Genomic DNA, 18256 nt, shown 5'->3' with positions numbered 1-18256 from the left:
GCAATCAACTTGAACTATAACGCAAAAAGTGATTTATATTTTATTTAAATTGCATTTCCTAAGAAATTTACAAATTTTAAGTTCTTTGAAACATTTACACACTTGAAACATAAATTCTTGCGCGACCGCAAAGCCTATCAACGTCAGCCAACAATGAATCCTACGTTTATTCCACCTCCATTTCCAATTCCCACTTCATACAATAAACATTCAAACAAAACACAAAAATAAATAAACGATGAAAACTCTAACAATAATGAAATAAACTATTCACGATTTCTTTTATGCCCAGGCAACACGAAAACATTCTAACAAAACACACAAACACCAATACATAGTATGTATTACACATGCATACATTCCAACATTACAAAATAGTAAAAGAAAAAAAAAACACCAATGAGAAGCAACAGTGATAGCAACAAAAATAATGCGAAGCAGCAGCATAAAAGCAAGATGAAGTGCTGTTGAACACATGAAAAAACGGCAATTAAACTAGCAACAACACATAAACAAAAACAAGCGACTTTAAAAAGGCAAACGCACAAAAACACATACGCAAGCACAAACTACCGCGATAGGCAAGAGAAGCTAGACATCATCTAATGAATTGCTCCAAATGTCAAAAAAAGATGCCAGTTTGAGCGCGGGTGCATAACAGATTTTTGCGTTGATCGCGTTTTTGTACGATTTTTGTTCTTTTAGTGGCTTTAAAGTAATTTTGTTAGCGTAGACAGATAATTTGAAATGTTTGATTGATCTCTTTACATTGTGCAAGAGTTGTTGTTCGTTACGAAAGTGTTTTTGTGTTGAGCTTCGTCTGCTCAAATGTCAAGACGGGAAATTTTTAATAATTACATACATCTATGGCGGTTAATGAATTGTGTAATTGTAAGTGTTTTAAGTATTGAATGATTACTGACGTTAGCTCAGTAATTCACGCCGTGGGATCACTCAATAGTAGAAACGATTTTATTTAGATCTGTGAACACCTAAGTGCCAAAATATGTGTGTATGTTTGTATGCATGTATGTATGTACGAGTATCCACATATAGGCAAGTGAAAAGACGTAGTTTTGAGGGCGTTTAAGAAAACTAGATGAAAATATGTTATTAATTTAAATAGGAGCGCACTTTTAACGTCCGGAATATTCCTTGCTTGCAGGCTTACATTGCTCAAGGTTGTAAATCAAGCTTACATTAGGACCGGCTCTGTAGGGTGTCAAACGGATAAGATGTGGACGTTAAACATTGTTGGGGCATAGATACATCGTTTATAAATATTGGCATTATATGACAAAAATCGATTACGTCGAACAGAGAGAGAGAGGAGAGAGTGTTGAAGAACAATTCATATCACTTAACTATATATAAGACGTAGCGAGGCGACTAGACAGAATTCTGAATCAAAAAGGCAACATCAATCAATATTTATAAAGGAACATTATTTCATTTGAAACGTTTGTGACAAATGGAAAGCAAAATAAAAGTGTACGATAAAAATGTTAGCACATCAGATAACCACGAGACTTGTGACCAAGTAAAATGCAAAAGGATTCACTCCAGAAGATAGAAATGACCCATCAGCATAAGAGGATTCTTTAGACGCAACAGGTAATATGAAGAGCAACAAAGACAACTTCATGATTGAGTTAATTAAAAATGCCAATGATGAACATTTGCGTCGAGTGCGCAAATTAATAAGAATCGTGTGGGACAAAGCACAGGTACCTGAGGACCTATTCATAAGAAAGAAGGCAAGACCAATTGTGCCAACCACAGAGGGACATTCTTGCTCAACATCATACGTAAAGTGCTGCCAAAATAATAAACAATAAACTGGCACAATATATTAAGAGAGTTAAGCCCGAGTTCCACCAATGCGAGTGTCGGCCAGAAATATCAAATAAAGGTCGAATTTTCGCCCTCAGACAATCAATGGAAAAGTGATACGAATGCAATATTTTGTGGATTTTAAGCAAGGAATTGATAGTGTAAACAGACCATAAATACCGGACACACAGATCCGTTGTCATATCCCTGGTAAACTAGTTTGTCTGGTGACAATTAAGATAACTTTGCGAAGTAAATATGTATAAAAGGAGAGATATCAGAGATATTTGCAATTTCGAAGTTAATTATAAAAGGGAAGATATCACAGAAGTTTGCTGTGCAAATGGGAGTCAAGCAGTAAGGTGTCCTATCAACGGCAGCTTCTCATTTAAAGTTTTGCAGGGACACATGTTGCTCACGGCGGCACAAATTTGCACCTCCGCTCATGGCATTGCTATAGTTGGCCACTGATTTGAATGCGTGAATTCGAAGGCGTGAAAACATTTATGTATCTAAGAGCAACTTTGTGTAATGGCAATGCGGTGCAATCGAAGATTAAAGAGATATTACAAACCGCAATAAAGGGTTACGAAAATATAGAAGTCAAAATAAATTAAAAAGAAATGTGAATCAACGAACTTTTATCAACGGTGAGGCTTGTATTGTACAAGCGCGCGAAAACCTCGACGATGACGAAGATACTTAAAACATTTCGAAAGAAAGATACTGAAAATAATGAGCCGATAAAAGCGCATTACGAAAGGGTGGACCAGAAATAATGGCGATATGCAGAAGAGGACGAGGTGAAATTAATTAAATCATAGATAATCAAATACAGGGTGGGCCAAATAAGACCTACTAATGTTAAGCACAAATAACTTTTTTACTTTTTGACATATTTATTTTTCTCTTTTTTTAGGTTATAATTGAATTGTTAAAATTATCGAGTTTTCCTTTTCTTGTCAACGATTAATTGTTTTAACGCAGCGTAAATATCGGTAACATTTTAATTCCAGATCAACTCCCACAGCCTTCATGATTAGGAGTTTGGAGTTGAAGTTAGGAACAAAACTGTAGATTGTGGGGCTCTGAAAATCCAAAGGCAACACACCAACATCAGTTGCACCCATCTAAATGTACTGTTTGGTGCGGTGTTATGGCCACTAGAGTTATCGGTCCATATTTCTTTGAAAATGAGGATGAAACGCCGGAATCGATTTCAGGAGCTTCTTACAGAACATTGATTGAAAACTTTTTGCGGCCAATGGCGGAGCAGTATCTTCATTTGTGGTTTCAACAAGATGGAGCAACTGCGCATACTGCTAGGCAAACTATGGATCTGCTGCGTGAAATTTTTGGCGAACGTCTGATTTCCAAAAATTCAGATTTCTCTTGGCTACCTCGATCGCCAACTTTGACCGCGTCCGACTTCTTTTTATGGGGACATTTAAAAGACAAAGTGTATCTTAATAAACCAGAGACTATTAGACAGCTGAAGCAAAATATTCGAGACGAAATACTGAGCCTTCAACCAGAAACATTATGTGGTGTAATAGAAAACGCGACATTTGTCTGATGTAATATTTCATACATAATTTCCATAAAATCGAGAGCAAATCTGCCAAAAATAGGAATAAAAAACTGGAAGTGGAAAATAATTGACAGACAAGTATGGAAACAAATAGTATTGCAGGCCAAGGCACATCAGTAGCTGTAGCGCCACATGATTATAAATAGCAAATATTGAACCTAAAAAAATTTGGAGACACGATGTTATCAAAAATTTCTAAAGCATTAAATTTGACTTTTATAGAAAACTTTATCTACTTAATAATAAATGCCGTGACACTGGTAAGACGTGAATCGATACCTAGAGATAATATCTACATTTTCACTGATAGCCAGACGGCGATAAAATCACTCACAAAGCAGTCGACAACGTCCAAGGTAACCAAGGAAAGCCGCGTATCTTTCTACACGATGGTTGAATCATTTCACCTAAAGGTAACATGGATTCCTGACGAGACTTGACACCAAATTGACTGATTAATATCTTTGAGAAAATAGCAAGAGCAGTGAATGAAAGATGGCATAATAAAACCACCTGCAGGTCTCTCACCTCCTGTGCCATTGTCCTGCTCTATCCAAAGGTAGATTTCCCATTTTAGGTGGACCATTTTCAATGAATTGCAAATCTCAGAAAAAAGGGATCTTCTAAAATTCTTGAAAAGTAGACACTAGTTTTAGAAAAGATAAGTTAAAGTTCCTACACGGCATCACAATGGGATATGAGCCTGAGTGTGTCCCACAGCGGACATCCGCTTCAACCTAACCTAATTGTGGATTCCTGACATAACCGCTTGAATCAACGCCACGCGTCCTCGTACCCACAACAGTCGGGTCTACGTTACCGGAACGAGTAGGATTTATATCTGGCCATGTACCAAATATTATATTTAGAAGCGTTTCCCATCATGTGCAAGGTGTGTGTTCTGTTAGAACAACAATAACTTGAAGCTTTCTATCTCAACATTAAATTTGCAGAGTTTGAAAGCAATAATGAAATAATTTTTAATTCAGTTTTGATCAACTGGGTTGTATTAAAAGATTTTTCTAACAAAGAATTATGCACTATTAAATTAAAACATTGATTGGAATTACAAAAATTATTAAACTATTATTGTAAAAAGTATCAAAGTCAAAAAAGTGATTTTTTTATCAAAAAGACAAAGGCAAATCTTTTTAAGTGGAATAATATGTTTTATTATTAAATTTATTTATTAAATTATTTTTATTTAAATTATTAAAAATATGTATAAAATGCTTTTCTTGGAATCATAACTAAGCTACGTCCACTTTAGATTAGATTTAGACTTTAACCGAGCGGAGGTTTTTTCTGCTTAATTTTTTAATAAAAGTTCTCTTCTTCCATATTTTGAGGCATTTGGCTATTAATTTAAATTTCCATATTTTTAATTGCAGGCAAATGTGCTAAAAGTTTCATCGGTTCGCGAATTAAAGTCCTAACGCATTAAGTAAAATAATCAACTTGAAATCTAATTAATTCCAAAAAAAATAATAAAATAAAAGAAAAATGCTTTGAAAAATTTATCGAAAATTTAAATGAAAAAATATAAGGTATAAAAAAATAAAATAAAACAAACAAGCAAAATCACATCAACTTTTAAACCTGTGTGTAGTTTAAGTTATAGTGTCGTGAAGAATGGATAAAATAATAAAATTAATACATTTTTAATTTAAACATATTTAATTCAACCGGAAATTTACAATCAAAAGTAAAGTATAAAAATTAAATTTAAATTAACATAGAAGAAATATTTAAAACTCGAATTATTCTAATCGTAATTACGTAATCAGTATGAAAATACAAAAATGTTTCTTAATCTCTGATAATAGCATAAAGGAAAATCCGAGTTAAGTAAAAATTTGGCTTAGCCGACTTAGCCCGAAAAATTTCAGTGCTGATTTGCCTCTGAGAAAAGATCAAATTTGTGCCCAACAAGAAAGTCGGCCTAATAGTGAAATAATGGAATGAAATGTGGAAAATATTGCCTCGCTAGCACGCAAATAATCAATTGTAAAAACAAACTACAAATTAGTGTGGTTTTCCAACAAAGTGTTTAATTTCATTTGCTCACAAAGAAAAAAATATATAAATATATATATTTCGGTATTTTCGTGAGTGTGCGTTCAAATCATATTTACAATGAATAATTACCAGCACCAAACGCCGCCACCTGTAACGCGGCATCACCATCACCATTTGCCGCCGCCACCGCCGCTGCCGCATCATCATCCGTCGCTGTTGCCGCAACCGCAGCCACCGTTGCCGATGTTGCCAGCGCAACAGCAACAACATCTACACCAGCAGGCGCATCAGTCACCGCCGCAGCACCAGCCGTTGATTAGCAATTCGCTGGCCATACGTCAAGAAATACAGCGTTTCGAGAGCGTGCATCCATCGATTTATGCAATTTACGATCTAATCGATTTGCTGCCAATCGGCGATGCACAGATCGCACAGCAGATACGCGATCACGTTGTTTGCATTGAAGGTGAGTGCAAAACATACCTCACCACACACACGAGTGCATACAAATACACAAATATTCAGTTTAAAAGGTGAAATGCGATAGATGGGGGGAAGGTGCGGTGAAATCAAGTGGGGAAAGAGGTGTGGGGGTGTGCAAAATCAAACGGGAGTCTATACTCAGCTGACTATTTGCAAATGGAAATTGATTTCACGTAATTCGGACATACAACTGTAGTTGTTGTAGCTGTGTGTGTGCGTAGCGCAAATATACATTTTCCACACATAAATGAATACAATTTTCTCAGTTAACTAATTTTCCACTCGTATGTTGGTAAGATTGATATTTTTATATAAAACTATGCTTGACACACACACAGATGTTTTTTACATTAGGCCAGAGCGACTTTTCTACCTCCTTATTGGGAAATTAATATTTTTGAAAGTCGAAGCCGGTCAATATAAAAGCACCAGTTGCAATATTCTGATTCGAAAGATGTAAAAATTTCACTTATTTACTATATTATTTTTTTGGAGTGTAAAAAACAGTTACATTTTTCATGCTATCTCAGAGTGTGTGCATTTGTTGTCAAATTTCGTAACTGTTAATCAGTTATTAAAGGTCTTTTGACAACACTTACCAATTTGTGCAGTTAATAAAATAGCACCAGTAGGCGTTTTTAATTTTGTTTTGCAAAATTTTGTGAACAAAAGTGAAAACGGAAGGTAATAAAATTTTTTTTAAAACGTTTTATAAAGTCGTGTAATAATATTATAAAAATTGTTTAGTTATGGGTCCCCTGAAAAACGTGGACTATGTAATAAAAAAATTTGTGTCCGAGGGTAAATCGTATTCTCAAATAAGAGAATTGCTAGGCTGTTCAAATAAAATGATAATAAATGCCCTAAGATATGAGCAAAAAGTTGAGTTCCGTGGTAGGAAGCGAGTTTTGTCACCCTTAATAGTAAAACGGTTAGTACGGACGACTAAAGCAAATCCCTTTATGACAGCTACAGAGCTAAAAAAAACATTGAATGTGCCGGCAAGCATGGAATCAATTCGCTGCGGACTTCGAGACAACAGCCTCAATGCCTGTAGTCCTCGAAATGTACCGCTACTTTCCTCTAAGCACGGATATCTTTTGCTAAAGCACATCTAAATTGGCCAAAGGAAAAGTGGCGAAATGTGCTATGAACTGACGAATGCAAAATTACTCTTTTAGGTGGAAAGGGTTCCAGATGTTTTGTACGTAGGCCGCCTAACAGCGAATACAAGCCACAATTCACAGAAAAAACTATCAAACATGGAGGTCATAGTATTATATTGTATTATGGTATGGGGTTGCTTCTCGTTTCAAGGTGTGGGTCCTATATATTGGATCAAAACCGTTATGGATTCATCGGTTTATGTAAAAATCCGTGATGAAATTATGCAGCCGTATGCTTCTTACGAAATGCCGCTGGTGTGGGTCTTCCAGCAAAATAATGACCCCAAACACACCAGCAAAATGGCAAAAAATGGTTCAACGATAACTCTATCAATCTAATGGAGTCCCCAGATTTGAACCCTATCGAAAATCTGTGGACGGACATAAAGAAGGGTTTATCTACAATAAAACCAACAATCATTGAAGGGCTCTGGGAGGCTGGACAGAAAATTTGGAGTTCCATCAAAGTTGAAAGATGCCAGCACTTAGTGGATTCCATGGGAAGGCGTTGTGCCGCGGTAATAGCAAACAAAGGGCACGCGACAAAGTATTGAATCCATACAATTAAGTTATCTACAAGATATCTGAGTGAAATTTTTTATTTATTTTAACAAAGACCACTAACTTTTGTTAAAAATGAACTGAAGTGCTATTATTTTGACTGTGTAGTTTTTAAGTTTTTTGTTTAAATTAATTAGTGTATTATAAACTGTTAAAAAAACCAAAAAATTTCTTATGATAATAAACCATTAACATCAAAGAATTTATTATTTTGTTTTGAGTTGAATCGGCCCAACAGTTAAACAGATGTAAACGGAGTCAGTATAAATTTGTGCGTGGAACTATTATATTGACCGCAGCTGTAGTAGCCGATGCCTTATTGTTTTAAGAGAAATAATTATTTATTAATTACTCTTTCAATAAATAGTAAATAAATAAAAATTAAAATAATATTTCTGTTTGACCGAAAAAAAGAATTGAGCACAAAGAATTTTCTAGCGTTTCAAGTATGTAAAAAGAAACGTCGGTAGATGTTTGTTGTTCAAATAACAAAACTTCCTAATGGCAATGTCAGAAATATCAGTACACAAATATTCAATTCATTCTAAACCATCTGGTGGCGACTTACAGGTATGAACATGTCATATTCGTTTCCTCTGCGTAAAAATACAGGGCCATACTAATTTTTATAATAGGTCTATCGATAAGTTCGTGCGGTTTTACAACAGATGGCGTAACTTGATTATTATTCCATCGATCCACATTTCCAAACATTCATTGGAGAGCTACTGTCGTAAGGCACAAACGTCAGTATAAGTTTTTTATTTGAAGCGTAAACAACAATATTTTTACCACACTTGAAAATGTCGAATTTCGTGCCAAATAATGTGTTTTTGCGGGGAATTCTTCTTCATTATTTTAATATGAAGAAAAAAGCAGCCGAAAGTCATCGTATCTTGGTGGAAGTTTATGGTGAGCATGCTCTAGCTGAGCGAACGTGCCAGAAGTGGTTTGCACGCTTCAAAAGTGGTGATTTTGGCTTGGAAGACGAAGAACGCGAGGGTGCGCCGCCAAAGTTCATGGATACCGAATTGGAGGAATTGCTCGATTAAGATCCGGCTCAAACGCAAGAAGAGGTTGCAAAAACTTTGGGAGTTGATCAATCAACCATTTCCAAACGTTTAACAGCCATGGGAATGATCCGAAAGGTAGGCCATTGGGTGCCGTATGAATTGAAGCCAAGAGACGTTGAACGCCGTTTTATGGCATGCGAACAACTGCTTCAACGGCACACAAGAAAGGGTTTTTTGCATCGAATTGTGACTGGCGGTGAAAAGTGGGTCCATTACGACAATCCAAAACGTCGGGCAACGTATGGATACCCTGGCCATGCTTCAACATCGACGTCGGCGCAGAATATTCATGGCCTGAAGGTTATGCTGTGTATCTGGTGGGACCAGCTGGGTGTTGTGTATTATGAGCTACTGAAACCGAATGAAACGATTACGGGGGATGTCTACCGACGACAATTGATGCGTTTGAGCCGAGCACTGCGAGAAAAACGGCCGCAATACGCCGATAGACACGACAAAGTTATTTTGCAACATGACAATGCTCGGCCACATGTTTCACAAGTGGTCAAAACATACTTAGAAACGCTCAAATGGGATGTCCTACCCCACCCGCCGTATAGTCCAGACCTTGCGCCATCCGATTACTATCTCTTCCGATCGATGCAACATGGCCTGGCTGACCAGCACTTCCGTAATTACGATGAAGTCAAAAAATGGATCGATTCGTGGATTGCGGCAAAACCGACCGAATTTTTCACAAAGGGAATCCGTGAATTGCCAGAAAGATGGGAAAAAGTAGTAGTAAGCGATGGACAATACTTTGAATATTAAATTTGTAACCATTTTACGTCAATAAAGTTTAAAATTTCGAAAAAAAACCGCACGAACTTAAACATAGTCCTATTATTATAACAATCGGTTGAACGTGGCAGAAGTTGCTACTCTCCAGCGCCACCTGGTGGCGAGTGGCATCATTGAGCATATTCTACAAAGCTTCTCCGTGGAAAAATACATATATATACTAATTTTTATAATAATCGGTCCAGTAATTTTTGAGTTTATCGATGACATACAGACAAAAATTCATATTTACATATATATATGATATATAAGATAATTCAACCCGTCCTAATGTGTATGTGGGTTGTTGAATTTTGCAGGCTTTTTGGTTTTGTTTCTGCCATTCTTTTTTCTACTCAAATTTTATGTATAATTTAATTTGGGGGAAAGTCGTCGTTGTTAATCGATTTAATATAATTTTTATTTTTTGCTGAAATACAGCGCAACCGAGCGGGCAAATAAATGTTATGTGTTTGTGATTGGATTATTCTGCACGAAAAGAGCGTATTGCAAAAATAAGCGCTAAATTTGCTTCTGATAGATTTTGGGATTTTAATAAAGGCGATTACAACGCAAATTTCGCATGAAACAACTTTTGGATGGGAGTATTGAAATAAATTGATGTTGATAAAAAGTTGTATAATCCAGCAATAATTTCTCCGACACATTCACAATTTATTATTATTAATACAACTGAAACATTGAACTTATTTTTAAATTGCATTTATCACAAAATATTACAAAATGTCAAAAAGAATCACCAGCACTTCCGTCGTTCAAATCGTAATCAAGCCATTGCCAGTGTAGGCGCTAAGATGGGAAACCTTGTAAGCGTCGTCGATCAAAAACGACCTTGCTTTGTATGCGCTTAATATTATGCTGCTTATACAGGGTAATTGGAGTTGGAGCCTCTTCTTAGTAGTGTTTTGTTTTGACAGCTGTCATATTTCGATGGCACTCTTTTTGCCAAAAGTTAAGCAGAAAATATGAAATTTACTAAAATTAGTTCGATTTTGTAGAAATAATTACAATCCGCTGTGAAAAAAGCGAATTCGTGAAAATTCACAATTTTACAAAATTGCGATTAGTTTCGGTCCTTATGAAGGTTCAACAGGTCACGGACTAAAAAAAACCTGAAACGAAAAGTTTTAGTCAACTTGACATAAAAACGCCAGTGTAAAGGGAAGCGCTGCAGAAGCATAAAATGTGTCAGTTAAACGGCGTTTGCAGCTATTGAACGATAAAGATATATCTTAACACTGTTTTTGAAGCTGGATATTGACGATGTGCGGTTTTAATAAGCCTCTGCGACATGCGGCATATTAACGTTGGAGTTCACAGCAGGCACTTGCTGGAGGCTAAGCCATCTTTTAGGTACGCCAGAAAGCATCTGCATCAACTGGCTGAGGAGATCCGTATGTAAATATAATAAATGCTGAACCTCACGGTATACCAGGAGCCTATCAACGACATTTATCGCCATCTTTTAGAATTCTCGCTCCCAATTTTGCCATTGGAGTCCAAACACCAGACAATGCAAACGAAGCGCTTCAGCTGACTAGTGAGATCAGCCGCATCTTGGCAGAATTTCGTTCGGGATATTTAAGCTTGATAAATTCCCCATACATGATATACACTAATCACCCCTTCACTTGCCCGCCTGAACCTAATCTAAATCTAACATCCTTTTCTTTCTGGTCGAATTCTGTCAAACAGCCTGTTTTTTGAGTCTATCATGAGATGACTTCACCTGATACAAAAAACAACATGTCAGATTGTTCGATTTTCTTAAGCGATTGGGCCGTTTCAATCCTTCGATTTAACGCTTTTGGACTCATTTCTGAAAATTTTTGGCGCGAAATTTCAGACCTAATTGTCAGAAAAAGAGTAGATGATTGCAACTATGGTAAAGGTGCATTTGGGAAATATATTTTATCATTCTTAAGCTGTGTCTCCTCTACTACGCATGCCATTAACAACGAATTAAAAAAAAAAATACACCGCGAACCTTAAAGACCTTGTATTTCATTTTTCTTTAGGCTCGCACTGATTCGCATATGAAAATTGCACACAGGCACTAATACATACACAAAAGTATACATTTTTCTGGCCCATAAAAAGCAAAAATAAACCAAATCACAAAACCGCAAAATTCAAATCAATAATGCAAGTATAACTCATACATATGCATGTGTGTATGTGCATTCCTAGGGCAGGGTGTACGAAGAAGAAAAACAAGAAAGAAAGCAGCAGCGGAAGGGTTGCGCTATCTAAAAATGACTTGTTTACAATTGAAATGTGTAGACAAGTGGGCACAAAAAGAATAAATACATGAAATGGGGTATTCATTAAAAGTATAAGACGAATGAAATAGTACGCCAGGCGATATCTTGCATTTATATACAGACATTAGGGTGCATCACCGAAAAAGTATGAGGTTTTTCCACCGGAATTATAAAACTTATTATAGTTTAGGATTTCCGCCAAAATATTTCGGGAAAGTATAAAGATTATAAAAAGCAAGGTCGCCCCTCAGCACGCAATAGCAAACGTCCGAGTGTATATCTGTCTTGAAAAATCTCCTCATGAAAACCATTTGCCGTTCATAGTCGGCTTAAAACTGTAGGTCCCTCACGGAAATCTTAATATTTTTTAAAGCCTTAAAATATTAAACTTTTTTCTTCTTTTTCATTTCTTTTTTTGTATGTAGGATGATGCACCCTAGTATGCATACATATGCACATACATTTATACTACTCGTAAAACTGTAAGTGTAATGTGACGGAAGCAACCTTGACATTAATGCTGAGCTTTTCCTTCAATTTGTTAATTTTTTTTTTTGTGATGTTGGGCCTACGGTTTTATGTCGTCACAAGGTGGCAAATTATTTCTATAGGCTGTTTTGTTTAGCTGCATGAGGACTATCGATATCGATAACTAGGGTTTAACAGCTGGTAATAGCAAGCACAAATGTCTTTAAGGCTTGGCAAGTCATCATTAATCGTTTAGTTCCAGAACAACTCAGATGGTGGAAACTTACTTTGAAAAAAAAAAATAATAATAATAGTGATAACTCTGTTCGCGAGATCATAGCGCACTTGCGCCACCATAGGTCTTATTTCTTTTGAAATGAAGAAGGAGCTAGCGTTACGGTGACTGAAATTTTGTTTCCAAAAATTAATCAGCCAAACATCGACGATATTTGGTTTCAACAAGACGGCGCAACTTGCCTTACAGCGCGCTTAACAATCAAATTATTGCAATATTCCGACCACCATTGACGTCATACGATTATTTGGAAAATTAGTCAAAAATTGGGCTGATCAAATGGACCCTGTAACTCGCAACCGCGGCGGACATATGCCCGGTATCACTTTCCAAAAATAAAGGCCATGAAATTACCTACCTATCATTCCAACCTAGCAAACCCTTCTATTTGGACTGACTTTGATGAGTTTTTCATTGGGTTTCGGTTTCCCTGAGAATAAAATTCTGATGACTATTCGTTCGTTAAGCTTATACTCATGTACCCATGCCTCGACCCTGATAATGGTACCCTTGATTACATTTTGTCTTAGAGGAATTGTTTCTTTATGGTTAGGGGCAGATATGCGATGCCGTTTTTGCAGCAATCTCAAAATAAACCGCATTTGATTTCGTCTCATCCTCAAAATTTCTTGCGTAATGCTTTGTCTTGATCCTTGTGAGGCTCAAATATCTCCTGATATCTCTGTTGTTAATGATGATATTCGCACTCTCATACCACAGAGACCTCCGGCAGCTCAAATTTTAATTGGTTCGGAAGAAATTCGCTGGATCGTTTCTAAATTGCAGCTTCAATGACTGACAATATGTTTACAGAACTGTTAATATTGTAGTGGGTGTTTCATTTCGGCAAACATTTTTTTCAATAAATAAAATACCCACTTTGGAAGGGAATCGTTCAACGGAAAATAAATTCTGCCACCGAGATATGGGTTACTAACTAACAGTAAAAATTTTGAGCTATAAAGGGGGTCATTTGTAAAAATAGCATATGACTTAGAAGTAATCTCGTATTTGAGGCATCCATCTTCGCTTTAACCCTCCGTTGGGCACCCGGCTCTGGCCAGAGTTTTTTGACTTTGGACGTGAATTTAACATCTTTCTTATAAAGCTAACGACTTGAGCCACCAGGTAGCTTCCTAAAATTTAATTTTCTATCGATTTATGGATATAACCTTTTAAAAGGGATCCCCGAACAGGACAAAAAAAGCTCAGACCCGGGTGCCCACCCAAAGATTTAAAAAAAAGTCCAACGGAGGGTTAATAAACTTTTCTATAATTAAGCGCATAAATCATGGAAGAAATAACAAATGTTTCGAAATAGTGGGGCTACCGTGGGCGTTCTTCGAAAGGTAGAAAATTGTCTAAAAAAATTATTAATAGAACATAAAAAATGGTATTTTTAGTTTAGAGCTATCAAAGAGTTCCTAAATAGTTGCGTAATAATAAATCTTCCTCCATAATCCGTATTGTCTCGCATGCAACATTGAATTAAATATATACCATTAAAGGCGAAAACAGTCCCATTTTTTTGCACTTTGCTGTACAAAAAATGCAAAAACATGATAAGAAGTAAAGAAATTTGCAAAAGTGCGCAGAAATATTAAAACAAAAATAAAAATAAATACAAAAAATTACTGACAACTTATCGGCGAAAACTGCATGGCATCATTTTGATAACCATTTGACGGTTGGTAAATACAATACAACAACTTCTGTTGAGTGGCTAGATACTTGATTGAGTTTACTGATTGGAGTGCCTCGCTTACGCTTATAATTTATTTACTTTTTATTTTATTTATTGTGAAAGTAAAAGTGGCTGTCTTCGTCAAGGGGAAAGGGCTTACAATGAGAATGACTGCACATATTTTCCAAAATATTATCTTAGCATTTCCACAACGTTGCGCTTTCGCTACGGAACTTCTGACTTCATGTAAGTGCCGAAAAGTAGATGACAAGTGATCCATTTCGTTCCCCTCGCTTCCAATTTGCTCCATATCGACTTGTAATTGCCTGCGCGAACATTGAAAATCAATCATTTCCTTACGAAAGGGAACAAGATTCGTAGCGCAACAGTGGCAATCGAGTTGTCGAATTCGAGCTGTCAAACAAATGACTGGCACATACAAAAATTGTATTTTAAAGCATACAAATATACATGTGCACACGCACACATACATACATACATGTATACATTTGAATGCTGTTAACACGCCTAGTTTTGTATGCATTCCACCCAAAGATTTTGGCTCCCTCATGCAGCACAGCGGCTGGGTTCTCCAAAATATGTCAAGAGCGCTCATTTGTATGTATGTAAGCATCTACGCATGTATGCATGAGAATATGTCTGAATGAGTTGTGTACAGATACGATGTCTGTATTGATCAGTGCTGTGATTCGTGGGCGTCATTAGCACACACTTGTTGTGTTGGACTCGATTGAATCTTTTAATGCCGTATCACCCACCGATTAGTGTTGGTGTTGGTGGAGGGAACTGTAAAGAGGGGTGGTTTTACACACTTGTGCGCACCAATGAATAATTCCAAATTTGACGTCAGCGCGTTTATTTTTAGTTGATTTGTTTATTTGCTTATTTATTGTTTTATTTTTAATTACAATATTTATTTTATGCGCACTGCCTTTAGGCGGATGTATTAGGACCCTTTGCTCAATGAAGAAAGGGGGAAATGAAAATGTTTAGGTGAATATATGTATGTACGTGTGTATGTAAATGAAGTATTCTAGCTCTGTGGCATAACTTAGGGGCACTAATTTAGAGATCCAACATGGAACTATGGAAATTTTCAAATAAACTGGTAGTTAAGGGGGAAGTCCATGTAGAAGCCTCAAAATCGGTCATTTTTTTCAACGTATTTTTAAAGGTGATAAAATAGTTATATTATTTTGAAGCTTTAACACAACTTTATTTAACCTTTCGAGAGTACAAACATTTTTTTTTTAACTTTTTTTTCCAAAATGGCGCCTCAGGATCATTTCTTGTTGGCTGCCTACGGCGTAAAATTTCATGTACACCGTTTAGGCACCTAAGAAAAGCGGACCTGCGCTTGCAGAAGTGCCACAGCGGCCATTTTGAATATTTTGACTTAAAATTTTTTTTTCAAAAACTTAAATATATAATAAAGATAAGAGTTTAAATAGATTTTATGTACGAGCAATATTTTGTTAGAAAAAAAATCCGGAAAATAAGCCTGTTTTTTCCCTCGTCACAGTAGACTTCCCCCTTAAGAGTTTCCGCATGAACATTTCAAAGTATATTCTTAAGATACTATACTTTCGAAATATCGAAAAAAATCGATTTTTTGATAGATACAGATATATAGATACAGTTGATATTTATTTCTGAAAGCCTGTGAGATATAAATGAATTTTTAGTTTTGGAATCTCAGACGAAAATGTGAGGAATGCGTTGAACGGCAAGTATTAGGTACAGTGATCACAAATAGCAGTCCATTAACTATTACCCTTGTTAGCAAATTCCTGCATGAATTTATTCGTACACTCAAAATTTGAATCCAAATTCCAAAGAACTATAATTTCATTAATTTTTCTCTTTACGTAGATTAATTTTTCTCTTTATAGGTTAAGATGCACATTTAGGTGGGCAGATGTACACTTATGATCAATAAAATAGGTACTTCCACGCTCATACGGGAAACGCATTTTTTTTAAATTATTAATAACAGATATTCAATTTATGTTTTTATTTCAAAGATTAATATGTAAATATAAATAATAATTCAACGATCTCTTAAGACTTAAATTAATGGCGATAAGAACAAAAAGGAAATATTCATGTGGTTATTACAAAGGTACGAAAAAGCAAATTAAAAATGCTGTTTAAATTATCGAAGTTTAATCAATGACCACCTTGTGCGCCATAATTGTCAATGACTTTCATATTCTATTTGGCATAGAATTGATAGTCCTACGGTAGGTTCCAATGGGAGTGAAATACCATATTTCTTCAATTTTTTTGCCATAAATCCTTCTAATTTTTGTCTGTTTCTTTCCCGATTCGCGTAATTAAATCCCCCAAAGGTTTTCAATAGGTTTTAGGTCCGGTCACTGGCTTGACCAATCCATAACTTTATCATTATTTTATAAAAACCCCTCGTGCACTAACATTGCGGAGTGTTTTGGGCCATTATGTTGCATAAAAAACCACCGAAGTGGTATATTCTCCTCAGCAAGCGGGAGCATCACTTCTGAAGTATCATATGTCCTTGTAAAAAAATGTGTCCATTTGATTGATTATGATATGAACAGGTCCTACTCCATACCCAGAGAAGCATTCCCAAAACATTACGTTGCCGCCATGGTGCTTGATTATCTCTGTTGTGAACCGCAATGAGGACTCTTGTCCTTTTGGACATCTGACATTTCGCCCAGCATCATTTCCAAATAAATTTATTCTTGTTTCAAGGACCCAAAGTATGTTGAAATCATTTTTTATATCCTCTGGTGCCCACTATGCCTTGCGCTCTTGAGAAAAACTTTTCTTGTTTCATAAATTTGCTTTTTTTAGCGGAAGAGAATTTAGGAGCTATGCTGCTTCGTGAGTTTATGTTGTACAATCGACACCGCGCAGTTCTGGCTGTTGCTACGTTTGATTTCAATTCTCGCTGATACTGCGTTTGCAATGGCCTTCTTTGATGACTTAAAAGCATCCCTCTTAGCAAGAGTCACAGTTAAATTATCAGTTCTCACGTCGCCAATGTGCCGAGATCCAAAAATATCTCGCAGAATCTTTCTCTTGAATTGTACAAGGGACGACGCCTCATCGGATATTGTCATCGTGCAAACCTCTGTGCCAAACGGTATGACTGGCATGATGAGGGCCTTATAAAGTGTTCGTTCTGTTCGTCGAGAGAGGGCTTTACTACTCAATTGCCTACTTAGTCCAAAAAAGCAATTGTTGGCAAGAGAGATTCTCTCCACATGGAATACAAATTCATTAAAATTATTTCAATGACTATGAATTTCAGCATTTCACTTCTCTCATCATCGGAAACTTCAATTTTATGTTTTAATGCTTAAATCGCTTCTGGATGGCTGACATATTATTTATTTAAATGCTATCTCACAAAAAAAACAGTCCAATGGAGTCAAATCGCAGCTTCTGAGGGGCTTAATTGATATCACTGTTTCCGCTGATTATGCGATTTTTTTAAATTTTGGGTACTCGGATTTAATGTTTTTCAATTTTCTTCAAGTGAAAGCGCCTATTTTGTAAAATTGTAACCATAAATTAAATTTCTGAAAAATCATGCATGTTATTTTAGCTATCAAAGGCAAAAAAATCGAGAGTTTTAATTCCAAACGCTGGGAAAACCACCCTGTATTGAAATAAAAATTAGTCAACTATCATACGAAGTAAAGGGTTTGATTGAAAAGTAATGAGCCTTATTTTTTTAAGCAGTTTTATTAAACCTCTTGGCTTATACGACTAATATTCTTCAAAATAAGACCCTTGAGCGTCATACACGCTGGTAGCGGTCCTTCCACTGTAGGAAACATTTTTTAAACTCATACGCCGGAATCGCGTTCAATTCGGCTGTTACAGTTTTTTGGATCGCCTCGATGGAGTCGAAACGCCTCCCCTTCAGCTTTCTTTTCAGGCGCGGCAACAAGAAGAAGTCCGGAGGGGACAGGTCTGGGCTGTAGGGAGGATGGAGAAGCACCGG

Source organism: Anastrepha obliqua, chromosome 5 (genome assembly GCF_027943255.1).
Source record: "Anastrepha obliqua isolate idAnaObli1 chromosome 5, idAnaObli1_1.0, whole genome shotgun sequence".
Taxonomy (NCBI): domain Eukaryota; kingdom Metazoa; phylum Arthropoda; class Insecta; order Diptera; family Tephritidae; genus Anastrepha; species Anastrepha obliqua.
Note: the sequence above shows the minus strand (reverse complement) of the source record.